The following is a 19201-nucleotide window of genomic DNA, read 5'->3' on the forward strand; positions in this document are numbered from 1 at the left end:
TCCTTGTTGGGAGTGGGCCCTGTATCCGTCTCCGGAGGTCTCTTCAGACTCGCTCATCGGGCGACGTTAGGGGCTTCCCCGGATGAGCTGGGCTAGGTCCCTCCAAAAGTATTCCTATACTCCTCCGCTGGCCCAGGGCTCGCTGTCATGTCGGCCAAGGCACCATCCGAGACTCTAGATGCCCATGAGGTTAACAGGAGCATGGCTGCTTTATCGGAGGAAATCTGTGGCTTCCAAGCAGACATAGGTGGAAGATTGGACTCCTTGGATAAAAAAGTGGATGCGGTGGATGAGCGCGTCCAAGCTCTGGAGGCGAACCAGTCTTCGGTGGACCTTTTGGAAACCCAGATTGACATCGTCTGTCGGAGCTTGAGCGGAGAGAGGAGAAATGCACCCTAAAGCTGGACGAACTGGAAAATAGGGAGCGTCGGTGCAACCTGAGATTCCTCTGGGTTCCGGAGTGAGAGGGGGAGTCTCAGGGGGACAACCTAAGGATTGTCAACTCAGTGATCGCAAATTATTTGACGAGGGCAACATTGATGAACCGATGATTGATAGAGCGCACAGAGCGGGTATCCCTGGAAGAGGGCCCAGGTGTTCTGACTTGAGTGTCATGTAGACCGTTGAAACCTCCGTCCTCAAGTGACGCACAGGGGAACTAAAAGAAACCCGCTGTGCGACCTTTGGGGCCACAGGTGGGAGATGTTACTTCCCGGATCCACGGAACCTCTGGAACACCAAGGCTGCTGTCAAAAAGAACAAAGTTAAGTACAAGGCAATTACAGTATATAATCACGATAACCAAAGAATCTGAATAGCCTTACCTATCCGGTGTTTGGAAAACCCAGGAAACCTAGGAGGGAGGTTCGAGGCTCAGATGAGGCGGTCCCTGTAACATGAGGACCGCAGACAAGTGTGGATGCAGGATGAACCACCTGTAAGACTGAAGGCGTGACTTGAATCCCAAAAAGGAAATGACGTAGAAGTTCAACAAGGTACCAAGGATGATCCGAAAGCAAGTCAGGTTCGTGTCCGAAATCCAGCAACAGGTAAACAGTTCCAAGCAAAGGTACAAATGGGTAATCCGAAGGAGTCCACGAGAGAGTTCCAAGATCAAGGTAAACCAGAAAAGCAAACCAAAACGTAACGCCAAACAGGGTCTGAAGACAGCTGAGAAGCAATGAGTGTTCCGTGTCTCAAGCCTTATATACTGAGCGTTTCGGGGTCATGTGACGTCCACCAAGGTCACGTGAGGAACGCCACTCTGGATCACGTGATCGGCGTGGAGATGTAACGCCGCCCTTTCTGCTGTATGTTCTCCAAGGCAACTGCCAGTGCAGGAAGAGTTGCAATCGAGCCCGTACACCATATCTGGTACGGAGCTTTCGGTCCTTTGGGTAAACCGACTCACATGAGCCTCGAACCCTGAAGGGAGGTGTTGGTGAAATGTGAGCAGTATTCTGGTGTGCAGTGGGTCAGTGTGCAGAGGATCGCCTAATATAGCCCCCCCCCCAAGGGCCCACGACCCCGTGGGCAGGACGGGTGATCCCTATGGAAGCGAGCCACCAACCGAGGAGCGTCAAGACCCAAAGCGGAAACCCAAGAACCCTCCTCTCGTCCATAACCCTTGCCATCCACTAAATACTGTAGCCTACCCCTAAACCAGCGGGAAACCAAAATGGCCGACACTTCAAAAACATCAGGGGAGGCCAGGGACACCGGAGCTACAGGGGCCCGGAGGCGGGAAGAATCAGGACAAGGCTTGAGGAGAGAGACATGAAAAACAGGATGGATACGCCAAGTACTCAGGAGAACCAGACAAAAAGCCACCGGATTCACAACCTGAGAGATCACATATGGGCCAACGAAACGAGGCAGAAGTTTCCGGCAACCCACCAGGCGAAGGTGGCGTGAACATAACCAGACCCTAGAACCCACCACCAGGGGAGGAGCAGCCAGGTGCTTGCCGTCAACATGAGCCTTCATAGAAGCCTTTGCTTCAGTAAGATGGACCACAGTACTAGCATGAACAGCAGACAGATCCCTAAGACAAGCCGTGGCCGCAGGATTCAAAGAGACAGAAGCATCAGGGACAGGCAAGACCTTGGGGTGTTGCCCATAGAGGGCGTAGAAAGGAGAAAATCCTGTAGCAGAATGAGCCGCATTATTGTATGCGAACTCAGCAAGCCATAAGGCGCTCAACCAGGAGGCCTGTTGCTGCAATATAAGACAGCGAAGATACTGCTCCATAGATTGATTCGTCCTTTCGGTCTGCCCATCAGTCTCAGGATGATAGGCCGAAGAATACCTGGTATCGATGCCAAGTAATTTAGTCAATGATCTCCAAAAACGAGAGGTGAATTGCGACCCTCACTCGGATACAATGACCGAAGGGAGTCCAAATAACACGAACACATGTTCAAAAAACAAGTCTGCCAAGACTGGTGCCGAAGGAATACCCTTACAAGGAACAAAACGAGCCATTTTTGGGAACGTGTCCACCACCACCCAAACGGTGTCAAAACCTTGTATCTTGGGGAGATCGGTCACGAAGTCCATTGTCAGTGTATGCCAAGGTCTTGGAGGTACCGGAAGCGGAAGCAGCAGCCCAACTGGTCGTCCTCTTCGATGTTTAGCCTGAGCACAAACAGTGCATGAATTGACATAGCATTCCACATCGCACTTCATAGAGGGCCACCAACACCAGTGCTTTAGGAGATCCAAAGTGCGCTCTTGACCGGGAGGGGCATTAAAGGGAGCATCATGAGACCACTCAAGAGCCAAGTTACGAGTGTCAGGCGTGGGAAGAAACAGACGTTCATGCACGAAATGCAAACCATCAGAATAAACAGGTTCCCAATGACAAAGAGGGAGTGCAGAGACAAATCACATGACTCTTTCCAAGAACCGTATCAGGGAAGGTTGGCAATTCGACCCCACCTGGAGAACGTGACAAGGCATCCGCTTTTCCATGTGAGTTTCCAGGACGATGCATAATGTGGAAATCAAAAGCGGAAAAGAAAAGATGCCACCGGACCTGCCTGCTATTGATGCACTTTAAGGAGGCCAGATCCTGTAGATTTCGATGATCTGAGTATACAGTGATTGGATGCTTAGCCCCCAGAAGATGATGGCGCCAGACACGAAAGGCGTCCATGACCGCCAGGAGTTCCTTCTCCGTTACAGTATAATGGGTCTCAGTATTGGAAAACTTACGGGAGTGGTATGCCACCGGGTGCAACTTGCCTGTTGTGGGACATGTCTGAGACAATACCGCACCAAGAGCAAAAGAAGAGGCATCCGCCTCAACTATGAATGGAAGATCGGGATTGGGGTGCTGGAGCACCGGTGCGGTAGTGAAAGCGGTTTTCAAAGCCTCAAAAGATTCTTGATGTTCCTTCTGCCATCGATAGGGCACCTGAGGATATGCTTTACATGGTCATCAAGATTCCGTGAAAAGATCAAGATGTCATCCAAATAAACAACCATGTATACGTCCAGAATGTCCCTGAATATGTCATTCATAAAACGCTGGAATGTTGCCGGGGCGTTGCATAGACCGAAGGGCATGACTAGATATTCATACAAGCCGTAACGGGTGCAAAAGGCAGTTTTCCACTCATCGCCTTCGCGAACGCGCACTAGGTTGTATGCGCCGCGAAGATCCAGCTTGGTGAAAACAGAAGCATGGGATAAGTGGTCCAGAAGAGGTGTGATTAATGGAATTGGATATCTATCTTTTTTTGTGATAGCGTTAAGACGCCGATAATCCACACAAGGATGTAAGTCCCCCTCTTTCTTAGGTACAAAAAATATGGACTTGCAGCTGGTGAAGTAGAGGGGCGGATATGTCCAAGTCGTAGGGCGTTCTGTACATACTGTTTCAATGCTTGTTCTTCCGAGGGAGACAAAGAATAAATCCTGCCCGAAGGAATGGTGGAATTAGGGATTATTTCAATTGGGCAGTCATATGGACTGTGTGGGGGAAGTACCTCGGAAGAACCGCGATCGAAAACTGATTCGAAAGCTTTATATTCAGATGGAATCCCTGACACCACCCCCCCAACGGTGTGGGAATTCACAACCTCTGATCCATCATCATTCAGCGTGAGTTGAGCAAGAGCTCCCAATGCCCGAGAAGGAGTATCTATTGCTTGATGGGTTGGGAGACAATAGTTCTGACAAATCTCAGACTCGAAGAGCACCGTGCCTGATTGCCAATTAATAAGAGGATTGTGTTCATGTAACCATGGTATTCCTAATATGATACCTAATTGAGGTGTGGTGATCAAGTCAAAACTTAACGCCTGTGTGTGAATGTCTTGTATGGTCAATAATAGAGGTGCAGTTTGGTGTCTAACAGGACCAGAGACTAGTGCAGTGCCATCTACAGCCTGAACAGGTTCAGGTCGGGTTTTTACCACTAAAGGTAGATTGAGGGAATGGGCTAACGCAATGTCTATGTAGTTCCCAGTGGCACCTGAGTCAATTATGATCGTGACTGCATGAGAAATACCCGTAGAGGGACAAAGAGTGGCCTCTACAAAGATGGGCTGGACACGAGCAAAGGCAAGAGGGGTACCCGGAGATGAAGACTGAACACTCAACCTGGTCTCCGGATCTAAGGTCGAGCCGTCCGAAAAACCTGACTCTTCTTGGGACGTCGAGGACATTCCTTCACATAATGTCCCGTGGTGCCACAATAAAAGCATGCATTATCCACCCTTCTACGTTCTCTCTCAGATGTTGTGATAGGGCTACGTAAACCTCCTACTTGCATAGGTTCTTCAGTACTGGAAGCAGGGGTACTGACAACTGTAGGGTGGGAAGAAACCCCCAACTCAGCTCTGCGCTCTGATCGCCGTGCATCCACCTGCAGGGCAAGATCCACTAGTTCCTGATACTGAGTGGGCATGGAAGGAATTACTGCTAAGGCATCTTTCATTGCGTTATTCAACCCCCTATAGAATATGACCGCCCGCTTGCTTTCTGGCCATGATGTCTCGGCGACCAATTGGTTGAACCGGGTGATGTAATCTATCAAAGTCCCTCTACCCTGGGTTAGTTCTAACAACTCCAAATCCCTAGACTGTGCCTTGTGTCTGGTATCAAAGACTCGAGACATCTCTAGAACTAACAAATCAAAATCATAGAGAACCGGGCTATTGTTCTCCAATAAAGGGTTAGCCCAAGTGGCAGCTGTCCCGGCCAGATGGGAAAGGGCAAAAGCGGCTTTGGCGGTGGTATTAGGAAATGCCAGGGGTCTGCACAAGAAATGTAACTTGCACTGATTGATGAAAGTCTAGAACTTCTTGGGATCACCTTGATAGCGTTCAGGGGCAGCCAAAGGGGAAGGGGTTGGGAGGACCACCGGAGCTGGAGTTGGGGTACTTGCCAACGGAGGCGGTGTGGTTGAAGTGCTAGCCTCCCCGAATTCAGGGTCTGCAGGGAGAGAATGCTGAACACTCTGTATGGAATCTAACCTTTGGTGAATCACCGTATTAGCGGCGGCCATATCTGCCCTTAATACTGTAATTGCCTGAACTAAAGCAGCTATGGGTTCTTCCGTGGACCCCTGCATTGTCTAACAAGACTATATGGCTTCTCAGTCTGTTCTGACTTGAGTGTCGTGTAGACCGTTGAAACCTCCGTCCTCAAGTGACGCACAGGGGAACTAAAAGAAACCCGCTGTGCGACCTTTGGGGCCACAGGTGGGAGATGTTACTTCCCGGATCCACGGAACCTCTGGAACACCCAGGCTGCTGTCAAAAAGAACGAGATTAAGTACAAGGCAATTACAGTATATAATCACGATAACCAAAGAATCTGAATAGCCTTACCTATCCAGTGTTTGGAAAACCCAGGAAACCTAGGAGGGAGGTTCGAGGCTCAGATGAGGCGGTCCCTGTAGCATGAGGACCGCAGACAAGTGTGGATGCAGGATGAACCACCTGTAAGACTGAAGGCGTGACTTCAATCCCAAAAAGGAAATGACGTAGAAGTTCAACAAGGTACCAAGGATGATCCGAAAGCAAGTCAGGTTTGTGTCCGAAATCCAGCAACAGATAAACAGTTCCAAGCAAAGGTACAAAGGGGTAATCCGAAGGAGTCGACGAGAGAGTTCCAAGATCAAGGTAAACCAGAAAAGCAAACCAAAACGTAACGCCAAACAGGGTCTGAAGACAGCTGAGAAGCAATGAGTGTTCCGTGTCTCAAGCCTTATATACTGAGCGTTTCGGGGTCATGTGACGTCCACCAAGGTCACGTGAGGAACGCCACTCTGGATCACGTGATCGGCGTGGAGATGTAACGCCGCCCTTTCTGCTGTATGTTCTCCAAGGCAACTGCCAGTGCAGGAAGGGTTGCAATCGAGCCCGTACACCATATCTGGTATGGAGCTCTCGGTCCTTTGGGTAAACCGACTCACATGAGCCTCGAACCCTGAAGGGAGGTGTTGGTGAAATGTGAGCAGTATTCTGGTGTGCAGTGGGTCGGTGTGCAGAGGATCGCCTAATACCAGGTCCGTCCTGGTGAAATTTCACTATTTTTCAGAGAAGTCCAAGATTCTTGACCTGGCTAAGAAAAAAAGCCCGTCAGTTGGGAGGACTCCAAGGAGGCGATCTATCAAGACCTTTTGGGCTTTACCCTTGCACGCTACCACCTGTGTGCTCCTCTAACTCGATGGCTTCAGTCCAAGAGAGTGCGGTACAGATGGGGCCATCCCTTTGCTCTCTCATTTGAGCTTGATGGGTATAAGTACTCTTTGGTCACTGAAGACGACAGTCAGAAGGTTTCGGCTGAGATCATGTGAGATCCCAAACAAGAGTCCACCCAGGGGGTAGACAATGTAGATTTAACCCAGTCGTGTGCCCCAAGTGGGCCATCAGAGAGACGGCGAGTGCGAGGTCATAGGAAATATCGAAAAGTGTCCCCAACCTCACCGGGCACATCCAAGGCCTGATCTCTTCAGTGTCATTGCCAGTGGTGGATCGTGGTGTTGTAGCAATCACTAGAGCATGTGTTCCAGCCCTGAGGTTATTTGATTGGAGAGAGGGAGTTTCTTGGGTCGATTGTTTGTGTTGCTGTTCCTGGGGAGTTTGGGGGTGGGGGGGCGGAGGGGTATCCTCTGTGGTGTTGCTATGGAGTGGGGAGTCTCATAAGGGGTCAGGTTTGTTAGCTGTTTACGCCCATTGGAGGTTGACTCTGGTGGCCTGGATCTGGTGACAGCCATAATGTCTCAGGAATTCCAGGCGCTTTGGGGGGGGAGCGGGTGGTTGGGGATTGATCAAAAATTGGGGTCGTATTTGTTTTTTTTGGTTTTACCGAGTAGGGTCATGTTCTATGTGGAGATCATCAGTTCCTCCCGAAGGCGGGTTGCTGGGTGTGGCCTGGGGAACTCGGCCCATGAGTTCTCCCAGGGGAAAAAAGGTAGAGCTACAAGTTCCCCTGATGGTTGACTCCGATCAAGCGCTGACCCTGGGTTCTTTGAATGTTCGGGGCTTGAATTCCCCCTATAAGAGATCCCTGGTGGTGAGAGAGTTTAGGAGGTTGAAGCTCCATATGTTATTTCTTCAGGAAACTCATTGGGTGAGGGGAAGGAAGATGGCCTTTAGAGCCAACTGTGTGCAGGAGGTCTTTCATGCTTCATGTCGGACCAAGAAGAGGGGGGTGGCAATTGTGGTTTCATCAGAGGCCCATCTCGTTCCGCAAGCTATGCGAAAGGACCCAGAGGGCCGTTTTGTCATGGTTAGGGGGGAAATCAGAGGTAATAAGGTGACGTTGGTGTCTGTCTACGCCCCGAATGAGGCCCAAGATAAATTCTGGGAAGAGATCAAGTCCAAAATCATGGAATTCACGGGGGGAGTTCTCCTGGTGGGAGCGGATTTCAATATGGTTCTTGACCCTGACGTTGATAGGAAAACGGAAGGCCATTGCCCGGTCTCCAGCGGGCAAACAAAGATTTCAGCTTTGTTTCGTAGCACGAACGCAGCCTTGGGCATCTCTGACTCTCACTCCTCTCGGGAGGGATGCAAACCCCTCTTCACCTTTTTCTATAGGCCGCATGCCTCCTTTTCCTGTATTGATTATATCTTGGTGGACAGTTCATTGAGGGAGAAGGTCTCCAACTTTGGCGTGGAATTGGTCCCTTGGTCGGACCACGACCTGGTACGTATCCGGATAGGAATGTTCCCTGCCCATCCCCAGAACTTGAGGTGGACTTGTAACAACCTCCTGTTGCAGGATAAGGTTATGTCTCAGGAACTCCTGACCGCGATTAAAAACTACTTTGAGGTGAATGACAATGGCGAGGTGGGGGAGGCTGGTGTTTCGGAGGGGTTCAAGGCCACGATTAGAGGGGTGCTCATTGACATGGGAGCGAGAAGGAAGTAGGAGAGGAGTAGGGAGGTGAAACTCCTTAGAGACAAAATCGAGGCTATTCAGCCAGGGGGCAAGCTTAGGACCCAAATGTGCCCGGGCAAATGTGCGGAACTCCAACAGCTCAAAGCTAAACTAGCGTCCCTCATGGTGGGACAAACCGAGAGAAAACTAGCGTTTCTAAAGCAAAGATATATGGAGAAAGGAGAGTAAGCGGATAGGATTCTCGCTTGGAGGCACAGGGAACTCAGAAATAGTAAGAGAGTCAATGCATTGCGTACCCGGGGGGAGGTAAATGTACGGATAGCTCCGGTATAGCGGAGCACTTCCGCCTTTATTACGAACAACTCTATGCCTCTGAATGTCGTGGAGAGGGCTCCGATGTCGATGCTTTCTTAGATGTCTTGCCGAGTCCTCGCCTCTCGCCCCAACAGGCGGGCCCACTGGAAAACCCTATGAACCCTCAGGAAATTGTTGATACGATTGGTTCAATGAAGGGAGGCACCAGGCCGGGGGATGATGGGTTCACTATCTCCTTTTAAAAGTCTTTTGGGGCCTCACTTGCTCCCTTTCTGGCCAAATTATTCAACTCCACTCGTGAATCTGGTGCCCTGCCTCAGCCCATGCTCTCAGTCCTCATAGTGGTTATACCCAAGGAGGGGAAAGACCCCACTCTATGCCATTCTTACCAACCTATTTCGCTTCTTAACACCGATGTAAAAATCCTGGCAAAGCTCCTCGCTAAGAGACCCAGGCCCAGCATCTCCCCTCTTTGGTTCACAGAGACCAGATGGGCTTTATTTCTGGTAGGCAGGGGTCTGATAATATTAGGAAAACCCTGGACTTCATGCATGAGGCCTCGAGTGGAGGCCTGGATGCCTGTTTGCTTTCTATCGACTCGGAGAAAGCTTTTGACCGGGTCGAGTGGCCGTACATGGGGAGGGTGCTGCAGCGGATGGGGCTGGGGACTCGGTTTTGTCGATGGATTGATGGCCTGTATAATGAGCCCTCAGCTAGGGTGTTGGTGAACGGTTCTATCTCCGATCGGCTTTTTCTTTCCAGGGGGACTAGGCAAGGTTGTCCCATGTCTCCCCTTTTATATGCTCTAGCAACGGAACCCCTTGCCATAGCGATCCGGCAGCATCTGGGGATTACAGGAATAAGGGTGGGGGATCTGGATTTCAAGCTCTCTCTCTTTGTGGGTGATATCTTAGCATACTTAACCAACTTGGACGTCTCTCTCCCCAACCTTCTCTCACTGATTCGAGCCTTTGGGGTTTTCTCGGGTTTGAAGATCAACCCATCTAAGTCCTGTTTGATGCCGGGGGGGAGGCTATGGTGAAGGGGTATAAAGGTAGTGCTTTCAAACATCCTGTACCTTAGGATTCGCATCCCGAGAGATCTGAGCTCCATATTTGAAGCTAACTACCCCCCGATTCTCTCCAAAATTAGGACTGACCTTGCTAGGTGGGCACCCTTGACCCTTTCCTGGTTTGGTCGATGGTGTCCGTGAAAATGAATATTCTTCCCCGCCTTCTTTACCTCTTTTCCGCTCTTCCTATTAGAATCCCAGAGTAATTTTTTGGGTCTATTCACCTCGCGATTCACCGTTTTGTATGGAGGGGTAAGAAGCCGAGGATAAGGCACACTACCTTGGCTCTACAGAGGTCCTTTGGGGGGTTCGGGTTCCCTGACTTCCGCCTGTATTATAAGGCAGCTCAGCTTAGGGTTTTGCTGGAACACATGAGAAACGACTTGCGTGGGCCAAGATATATGGAAGAATCGGCGTGGAATCCCCCTATGACCCGGAGGTTCCCTTATGGGACTTCCCTGGCATCTCCCCCACATTTGATCAGGCCCTTCAGCAATCCTGGGATCCTAACAAGCTTTTTACACTGGGCGATATGTTCCCTGACGGGGAGTTCTGTGATCTCACGGATTTCATTGCAGTGGTGGGCAGGGGTCAACTCAAACACCTTCAATACTATAAAATGAGGGCGGCCTTTTTGGCGAGATGGCCAACATTCCCACAAGAACCCCAATCCCATGAATGTATTAGGTCAATGGTGTCCACGGATAGTTATGGCAAGGGGGTCTCCATGCTATACACCCTGGTTCAGGCCCACTCCCCGTCACGCAACACGATGAGAGAGGTCTGGGAACGAGACACGGGCATCCAGATAGATGAGGTCAGTTGGGCCCGGTACTGTCAATTAACCCGATCGGTGTCTATGAACTCCAGGTTACGACTAATCCAGTTTAAAGTACTGAACCAACTCCACTATTCCCCCTCCAAGGTAGCTAAATTTGTGAATACTTGCATGGGCGCCTGCCCTAAATGCGACTCCCCTGACGCATGGCCTTATCATATGTACTGGACGTGTCCTAGGGTTACTGAATTCTGGAGGGAAGTGGCAGTATTCCTTGAGGACATCACAGCCATTCCGGCAGATCTCTCGCCCCTGAAATATCTCTTGGGCGACATAGGGAAGGTAAAGCAAACCACGAGGAGGTTATTCAATATATCATGCATCATCGCAAAACGTTGTATTCTTAAATGCTGGAAATCCCCCACTGCCCCAACCAGGGCCTCCTTCTTGAAGGAACTTTGTATGGTAAATGATGATGAGGAATTATTCATACTGTCAGTGCCATCGCCCTCTCGTCCCAAGGACATCTGGCCATTGTTGCGCTTCTATCTGTGTGACCTGGACTCAGACTCAGATGTAGCATCTGAACATACACCTTGATCTGTGATATCTGCTTATCTTGCAAGTGATGTTTTTGTACTTACAATTTGGATGCTGTGGCGTCTTATATCTGAATGCTCCTTCTCTGTATGTTAATGGAACTGTATAAATTACTGTTGTGCTTATGAACTGCTCTCTTAATAAAAATATGTTTAAAAAAAAAAAGAAACGACTTGCGTACTTATTGGACATATATTGAAGACTCTCATACGCATACTCGGAAAGTTAGAGACTGGTTGTGGGCTCCAGGAGGTTCGCTCCCAACCCGTGTGAGGACACATCCTACGTTGGCAGTACTGTGGGAGCTTTAGAGACCCTCTGGAGAGAATCTTGCTTTGTCTTCTTGGCCTTCCCTATGTCTTCTCTTTGGGGTCCCCCCCTGGACCTGGGTAATAGGGGTCTATGAAACACCCAGAAAGGGTCAGATATCGGCCTGGAGAGGGCTGTTCAATTGTTTCGGCAGGGCTCCCTTGTGCACTATGACGTTTTGGTGGAGGCAATGGGGGATAGCCCAATGGCAATTTTCGAGCATCTCCGTGTCAAAGGCATTCTTACCTACCCCCCTTGGGTTGCGGACCTGGTGCGTCCGCTTTCCCCCTTTGAGAGGGTGATAATGGAGTCTCGTTCTCGTAGGGGGTCGCTCTCAAGAATATATGGGGTCCTGATTTCGGCCCGGCACCAGGGTAGGCAGGGTTTCAAACATTTTTGGGATGAGAGGCTCAGGATTGTAATACACGGCTCCACCTGGTCTAGAATATTTGAAACACTGTTTTCGGGCTCTCTTTATACAGCCACGTTGGAACATAACTTTAAGACCCTTCATGCGTGGCATCTCCCCCCGGCAAGGCTGTCGAAGATGTATCAGGGTCACTCCCCCTTGTGTCCTAGGGAATGTGGCTCTCGGGGCATGTGGTTCCATATGTGGTGGGAGTGCCCGTGTGTGCAGGTCTATTGGGCGGAGCTCCTTAGTTGGATCAAGGACATCATGGGTTTCACTGTTGCCAAAGGCCCCCTGGAGATCCTGTTTGGGGTTTTGAGCTCTGAAGATGACACGGGTGACCCCCTGCAGGCAATAAAGGGCATGTTGAGAGCGGGGAGATTAGCCCTGGTGCAGAATTGGAAAAGTGAACTAACCCCTTCCAAATCTGAGTGGTTGTCTAAACTGGTTGTCTAAACTGTCTAAACTGTGGGTGATATTTACCTATGAGAAACCTTCTGCGATGACCCATGAATGGCATCCTTCCTGCAGGATTGGACTCCGGTACTGTTGCATGAGGACTGTGAGTCGCTGAGACTTTGAAGGTTTTGTTTTAGCTAGGCTGGTTTCTTCATGTATGGCTCTTGGGCCTAGGATCCTGGTCACCTTCGGAGTTTGTTCTAATCTTCAAACCCTCCTGGGTCAGCGAATGTCTAAAACATGTTCTCTAACCTGTGCTCCCATCTTTTGAAAGTGCTTTGGTCCCATTCAGTACATGTAATATTTAAGCATGTGTGGGGGAGGGTGTAGGGGTGGGGGGAGGATTACACTGGATTATTTGACTGTTGGAAGGGTGTTTAACAGTAGTGTTTGGTTTTCTGTATTCTGAAAATGTTCAATAAAAACTTAATGGAAAAAAAAAATCCTGTTATATATATTGATTGATATCCTATAATTTCCTCACTCATATATCACATGTAATCTTGTAGTTATCCTGACCTCAAATTCCATATGAAAGTACATTGACACTACCCAAACCCCAATACTCATCCCAAAACAATCAATTCCCCTAATGTCCTTTCCGCCAATTCTCAAATTTGGCAGACAAATATAAATCAATAGTGGTGTTCCAACCTGAAGGTACTCATAAACCAGTTTGTACTTCAATTTAAAACATGCCAATCAACAGACATCAAAATCACCCCATATATGCTAATATTCAATTTTGATACAATTATAAAGGAAACCGTGCAGGTGTCAAAACATGAATCATTCTTTCCTGGTGATCACTGGCTCATAAGGGCCTTACATCAAAATCAAAATGAATTCCAACCAATAATATCGTTTGTGACATTTAGAAAATGATAAGGCTGTTGACTCCTTTAATTGTCATTATTGCCCTGTAGCAGCTCAGCTCAACCAAGTCTCGTGGGGTAGATGGAAAAGGACCCTCAGTTCTCTCTTTTATGATGTAGCATTATGTCAAAGCAAGGGTGTTGCAAAATCAACTTCTACTAGTTGGGTACATATCCCAAATTTAAGACTGTAGATGAGAAGCAAAACATGGAAGTCACAAATACAAAAGCCCATGACATATGGTCTCCGCTCTGGCAGGAAATAGAAGAAGGTTGTTGCAGATTTCTTAGTAATTCATATACTAATTCCTGCACTGCTGAATCACTAACATTCATGAAGTTGACCTTAACAGTAAATTCCGAAGCGCAAAGCACTTCGCCCTCCAACCGCCTGCATGCAGCACTGCCCAGTCCAAAATCAGGTATAATAGCCTCCCCACCAGTGACTGTCCCACCCTCTTATGCTGCCCTAGGCAAGCCTGCCAAAGATATTATTATCAAAGGATATAGCTTGGGCTGGTGAGGTTGGATGCAAAGGCAGAATGGAATTCACAACACCCGAGACCTAAAACACAGACACTGGAAAAGTCACTGGCAGTTTGGAGACTAATCACAGTATGTCCTGACCTTCACAGAGAAATGGAACACTGAAATCACTACTGAGGACCAAATATGCCATGGTGAAGACTGCCTATAAGCGAGAGGTTATGAACCTTGGCAGTGGTGTGGATTTTGTGCTTGTTGGACCTGCAATCCATGTCTCTGCTGTTTTGGATATGAGGATGGTTGGTTGGCTACCAAATGACCTTTGAACGTGCCAAATCCAATCACACCAAGAATAACTTTTCTGTTAGATATAAATTGGTGACTTCCATCTGCACATCACTGTGAATGAAGGATCTAAGTCCTGGGGCTCCATCCATCAGAAAGCGAGTGAACAGCTGGGCACCTCTGCAAACCCCACATGAACAACACCACTCACTTTAGCATTGCAGCCCAGCACCAGCTGGACCTTTCAGCCTCCCTCTCGGCAAAAGTAAAACAATTCCAGTTTGGTCAAAGCGGGCTACCCCCAGACCTCGGGGCTAGGCGTGATTCTGATTCTCTCTGCACTTACTGACAGTCACAGTTGGGACTGGGGCTTGAATTGGAGGTTTAGGATGCCTCTCCTGCAGCACAAGCTGGAAATCGAGATTGACCTTGACGGTGCATTCCGAAGCGCCGACACAGCACTTTCACCCCTGCTCGCGTGTATGTCTCTAGAACAAGCTGTATTCATATTTTTAGGCAGGGCCACGCCACAGCACAAGAACATGGGAATCCACCAGAATTCACATTTACCAAAACGCGATGAAAGTGTGCATTTTGAAGCTGTTTTTGCTGGTCTTTAGAACGTTTCAATACATCTTGTTCCTCCCTAGACGTTTACAGGCTATATGTTGAATAATGGATTTTTCAAAGCATTCTGAGCACTTATGTGTCTTTTGGAGCTCATATGTTCATCTCATAACCTATAAGGCGGTGGTAATCCTTCCTTCTAGTTTATAGGCTGGATTTTGACTCGTGAATGCATTTTGAGCATTTTGGCGCGTTTTGTACCTGTTTTTTCCTTTCTGTTTCAATACATTTTTATCCTGCTTCGTGTGTTGCTAACAACAGGAAGTGTTAGAAATACATCAGGATTCGAATTTCCAAAAAGCTCAGAAACTATATGCATAATGTGGCTGTGGAGTTGTTAGAAACCTTCCAGGATTATTTACCAAAACGCGATGACATGCAGGAAGGAAGAAGGCAGCGGGAAGAGGAGAGAAGGCAGGTGAGAGGAAGGGAAAGGACACAGGAACACGGTCTAAACCAGAGAGGTGCAGTGAGCAGCGACAGAAAGGAAGAATTCCGCTGAGGAGATGCAGCTGGTAATTAGCCTTCTTAGGAGAGGAGGAGCGACCAAACCCGAAGAGGCCCCAAGACACAGACCCATCCGTCCGCCACAGATCAGCACCGACACCCCGACAGGGCCACGCATGGACCCCAGAATGCACGCAGACCTCCAAAGCCTACACACATCCCAGAGCCCACACACAGCCCCACCAAAGCATCAATGCCGCCCCCCCGACAAACTGACACATCCGTACCTCAAAGCCCCCCCCAGCTCGACCCCCACCCACAGATCCCACCAGCATCCAGGAGGCCCTCAGCACTACAAACCTTCCGACAAACTCACCTGACTAAAGGACGCAGAATCTCCATTCCCCACCAGTCCAAAGTCACACACAGAGGCAAATGCGAGTCACGTCCATATCTTCAATCCGCCGCTTCTCATGTTGCAACCCCTTCATCGGAGCACACGGACGTAATCTCTGTCGTCCCGGTCAGCTGATCCAATACTCGTGTATAGGGTCCCTTACTCTAATCTCCTCCAAAATCACAGATCAACAAAGGAGCAATGTGCATTTTTCAAAGACATTGCCGTTAAACAGCACTTTGGATGCGGCGCCATTTTAAGCCTCATTTTACCATATACCAAATGTTCAACTGCAATCTAATAAATAAATGTCAAATAAACAAACAAAACACAAAGGAGCAAATACCTTCATAGCTATTGGATCATTGTTGAAGCATTGTTTTTAAATGTTCCCAACCATTGCATAGCTTCACTAGGAGTAGAAGTATATCTTTTCTCCATCTGGAAATAATATTGTCAGCAAATTGAATTTGTTCAGGAAGGCTTTCACCCCCAAGGACCTTGCCAAATCTTTCGCTTCCTTAAAGGATTTCCTAACCATCAAGACTTCTCTTGGATAGTATGGGTATATAAAAATCTGTTTTCCCACGAAGTAGGCAGATTCCTTGTTTCTTGCTACATTTAAAATATCCTCCTTGATTCTTGTGCTCATAAGTGAGACCAGGATTTGGCTGGCCTTGGAGCCCACTTTCTTTCCCACTCTCGAAATGTTATCAATATCCGCAGAAGTAATATGTTCATATTTAAATGAGGATTTTAGTATCTCAATCATCACTTGAAGCAGTTCCTCCTCTGCCTTCTCTTCCACTCCGACAAATCTCAGATTTTTACTCCTGAGTTTCAGGTCCATCTCCATACTTCTCTCTTTTCCTTTCTGAAAATCTTCTCTCAAATTCCTGTAGGCTCTGCAACTCCCAGATAATTCTGAGGACATTACTACTGTCTATCTGGGTGACTTTAAGAGATAGGTCTTCCATGGATGATTTAACATCTCCTACATCCTGGGCCACTTTACCTAGGTCCTGAGCCACCTTCAGAAGCAAAGAATAAATATCCTGTGGGCTGGGAACCTCATCCATCTCTGCTGTAGGCTTAGGCTTCTTAGGGATTGGGTTTTCAGCTATATCAATCTTTTTCTTAGAGTTCAATATTTCCAATCATCCATACAAGGAGATGGCGAGGAGCTGCAGGTTTATGCTGCTGCCCCTGCTGCCTGCATTCCGGATTCTCATCGCAGGGATTTCATGGAATCCCATTTCACTGATTTTTTATTTACCGCATATTACAGCAGTGGGAGAGTACCGACACCCAGTTTCCTCCACTCACCCCAACCCTTCTATAAATTGAAACCCACCCCCAATCTACATATTTGCGGTAAAATACTCACGGTGCAATGGGATTCGATGAAACTGGCCTGTGATGAAAAGGGGAATGAATTGAGGACAACATTGATTTATTTGGGTACGCCGCTGTAAGCCTACTCTTTTTGTCAGTATAACCTGGAAGATCAGGTTTATGGTGATTTGATCTAAAACATTTGGTCGAAGGAAAATTCATCCCCCAAAATGTATTGACAGGTCGATTTTGCTGCATATATATGCGGGGGAGAGCCCCCAGAACCCTCTCCTTAACCCACTACATTAATTATTTCCCTAACCCCACCCCCACATATATATACTGCAAAATTCGTCCAAAAAACTGCAACTAATTCTACTTCGACCAAATATGCTGCACAGTAATCGCCCGACCCCAAAGAACACACATTTTTAGTTTTGCCTAGTTGGTGGGGCAAGAAACCAATTCCCAGCTGTTGCTACTATACTTCGGAGGCATTGAGAAGATTGGCCGTTATAGTCTCGTCACAGGACTTTATCCCATTTATGGATTGTGGAAGTGATGATCTTGGGAGGCCGGACGTTCCCCACACGTATATGCACCCATGCAGCAGCGCAGAGTACTAGGCAAGCGGACACCCAGGGCAGATCTGCTCTTCCTTAACTGACTTCCTGCCCTTTTGCATATTTGCTCTCAGTATTTCCTGTGTTATGATAATTAAGCAACTTTACAGAATTCTCCTAATTTTCTGTTCATTTGCTCTTCATTCTGTCCGCCTTGTGCTTCCCTATGGGGGTGCCATTGCACAGGAACCACCCAACACACCCTCCCACCCAATCAACGAATCAAGTGCACACCGCCTCCCCGGCAGGTAGCGACACCACCACCACCTTTCTTAGGCATCCATGGTAAAGCCCCCATCCCACAGAACCAGTGGCTTCACATTTCAGTGCTGAGAGGCACAGAATAGGCCCTCAAAAGGAAGAGGGCGCCCCTTTAGGGGTGGAAAGGAGTGCAGGATTTTAATGAAATGCCCCGGCCCACTGCTGTTCAAGAATATACAGTCTTCAAAGAAGCGATGAGGAGGCTGCGTAGATGATTAACTGACAAGGGCCATGTAGTCTACACAAGAGGAGCAAGGGTTCAAATCAAACAGCAGATAACTGCAAAGCGATCTTTCGCGAGTTGCCCATCGTCTGTCATTTCAAAGATCAAACTGAGGTTATATTTTGTGACATGCTGGTGGTGCACACAAATTATGGCAGAGAAGGCTGTCCCTTTTCAGCCCCTGCAATGCTATCTGTGTGTTTCCTGCTTCCTCAGTCCTAGTGTCAAAGGGGGCATAGAAGCAGGTGGGACATGGCAGCTGCTTTCCCAAAGACACAGCACACAGTCTCTTGTAGCGATTGGAAATCATCTTAGAATGGTTCACTGCAGCGACAAAGCAGCAAGAAGGGATGGTTAAGGCTTGAGCCATGACTATAATAGCACACACAGACACAGATATGCAAGACCATTTTTAAATAGTCCTGGACTATTCATTTTATAGGCCATCAACTGAATCCTCTCACTTGAAGAGAGAATGCAACCTATATCTGTTTAGCTGGTACACAGCTCTGGCAAAATGTATCTAAAGAACAAATATTTAAAAGAACGGTGAGACAAGTGCACTAATTGCGAGCTTAAAAGACAGTGGAATGCTGATGATTGGTCAAGAGAAAAATGAATCACCATGGAAACTAGCTGGTAAAAGAGAAAGGGCCTCACTACTAGTTGGGCGGTGCAGTAACATTTTGGTGGAAATTCTGTTGCAGACACTTTTTTGGCAGCAATGGAATTACCCAACTATACTGCAACGGCAAATCTGTGATGGCATTGAAGAGGAGGATTTTCCTCCACCCAGTCCACTTTAACGGCAATACAAATCCCCGATGGAGAACTGTCAAAAGAGATGTGACGTAGACTTGATCAAAAGACATCAGCCAATTGGAAACTATGACTGATCTTATCTCACTGGCACAGTTTGCACCAGAATGTGTCAGGCAGACCCTCTGACAAACTGGCCTGCCACCTGCTTCAAAGTCAATATCGACTCTGCATCCGCACCAAGAAAATAGTCTTTATTCAAGCCTGCATCTCCGCGGCATCTAACAACACAGCCAAACTTTTCAAAGTCTGTAAGGAACTGACCAAACCTTCAGCAGCCTCCTTTTCTTTTTTTTTTTAAACTTTTATTTTTGTTCAAAGAGAGCTACATAGAGACTGAACTTGTCAGCGATCAGAATATTACAGCAATAAATACAATATTAGGGAATATGCACATAACCTTTCACATATGACTTATTATTCACATGTTTAGAAAGACGATGGCATATTGTTTTCTTCCTCAAAAAGCATGTTACATAAATAGAGTCTGAACAACGCCCATATGTATTTAGGTCGGCAT

General features: G+C 47.9%; 1 pseudogene; it reads left to right on the forward strand.

Moving 5' to 3' along the window:
* Positions 1-13720: 13720 nt before the first annotated feature.
* Positions 13721-14569, forward strand: LOC138536178 (voltage-dependent anion-selective channel protein 2-like; annotated as a pseudogene).
* Positions 14570-19201: the final 4632 nt, after the last annotated feature.

This window comes from Ambystoma mexicanum, chromosome 1p (assembly GCF_040938575.1).
Source record: "Ambystoma mexicanum isolate Mex_15411 chromosome 1p, UKY_AmexF1_1, whole genome shotgun sequence".
Classification (NCBI taxonomy): Eukaryota; Metazoa; Chordata; class Amphibia; order Caudata; family Ambystomatidae; genus Ambystoma; species Ambystoma mexicanum.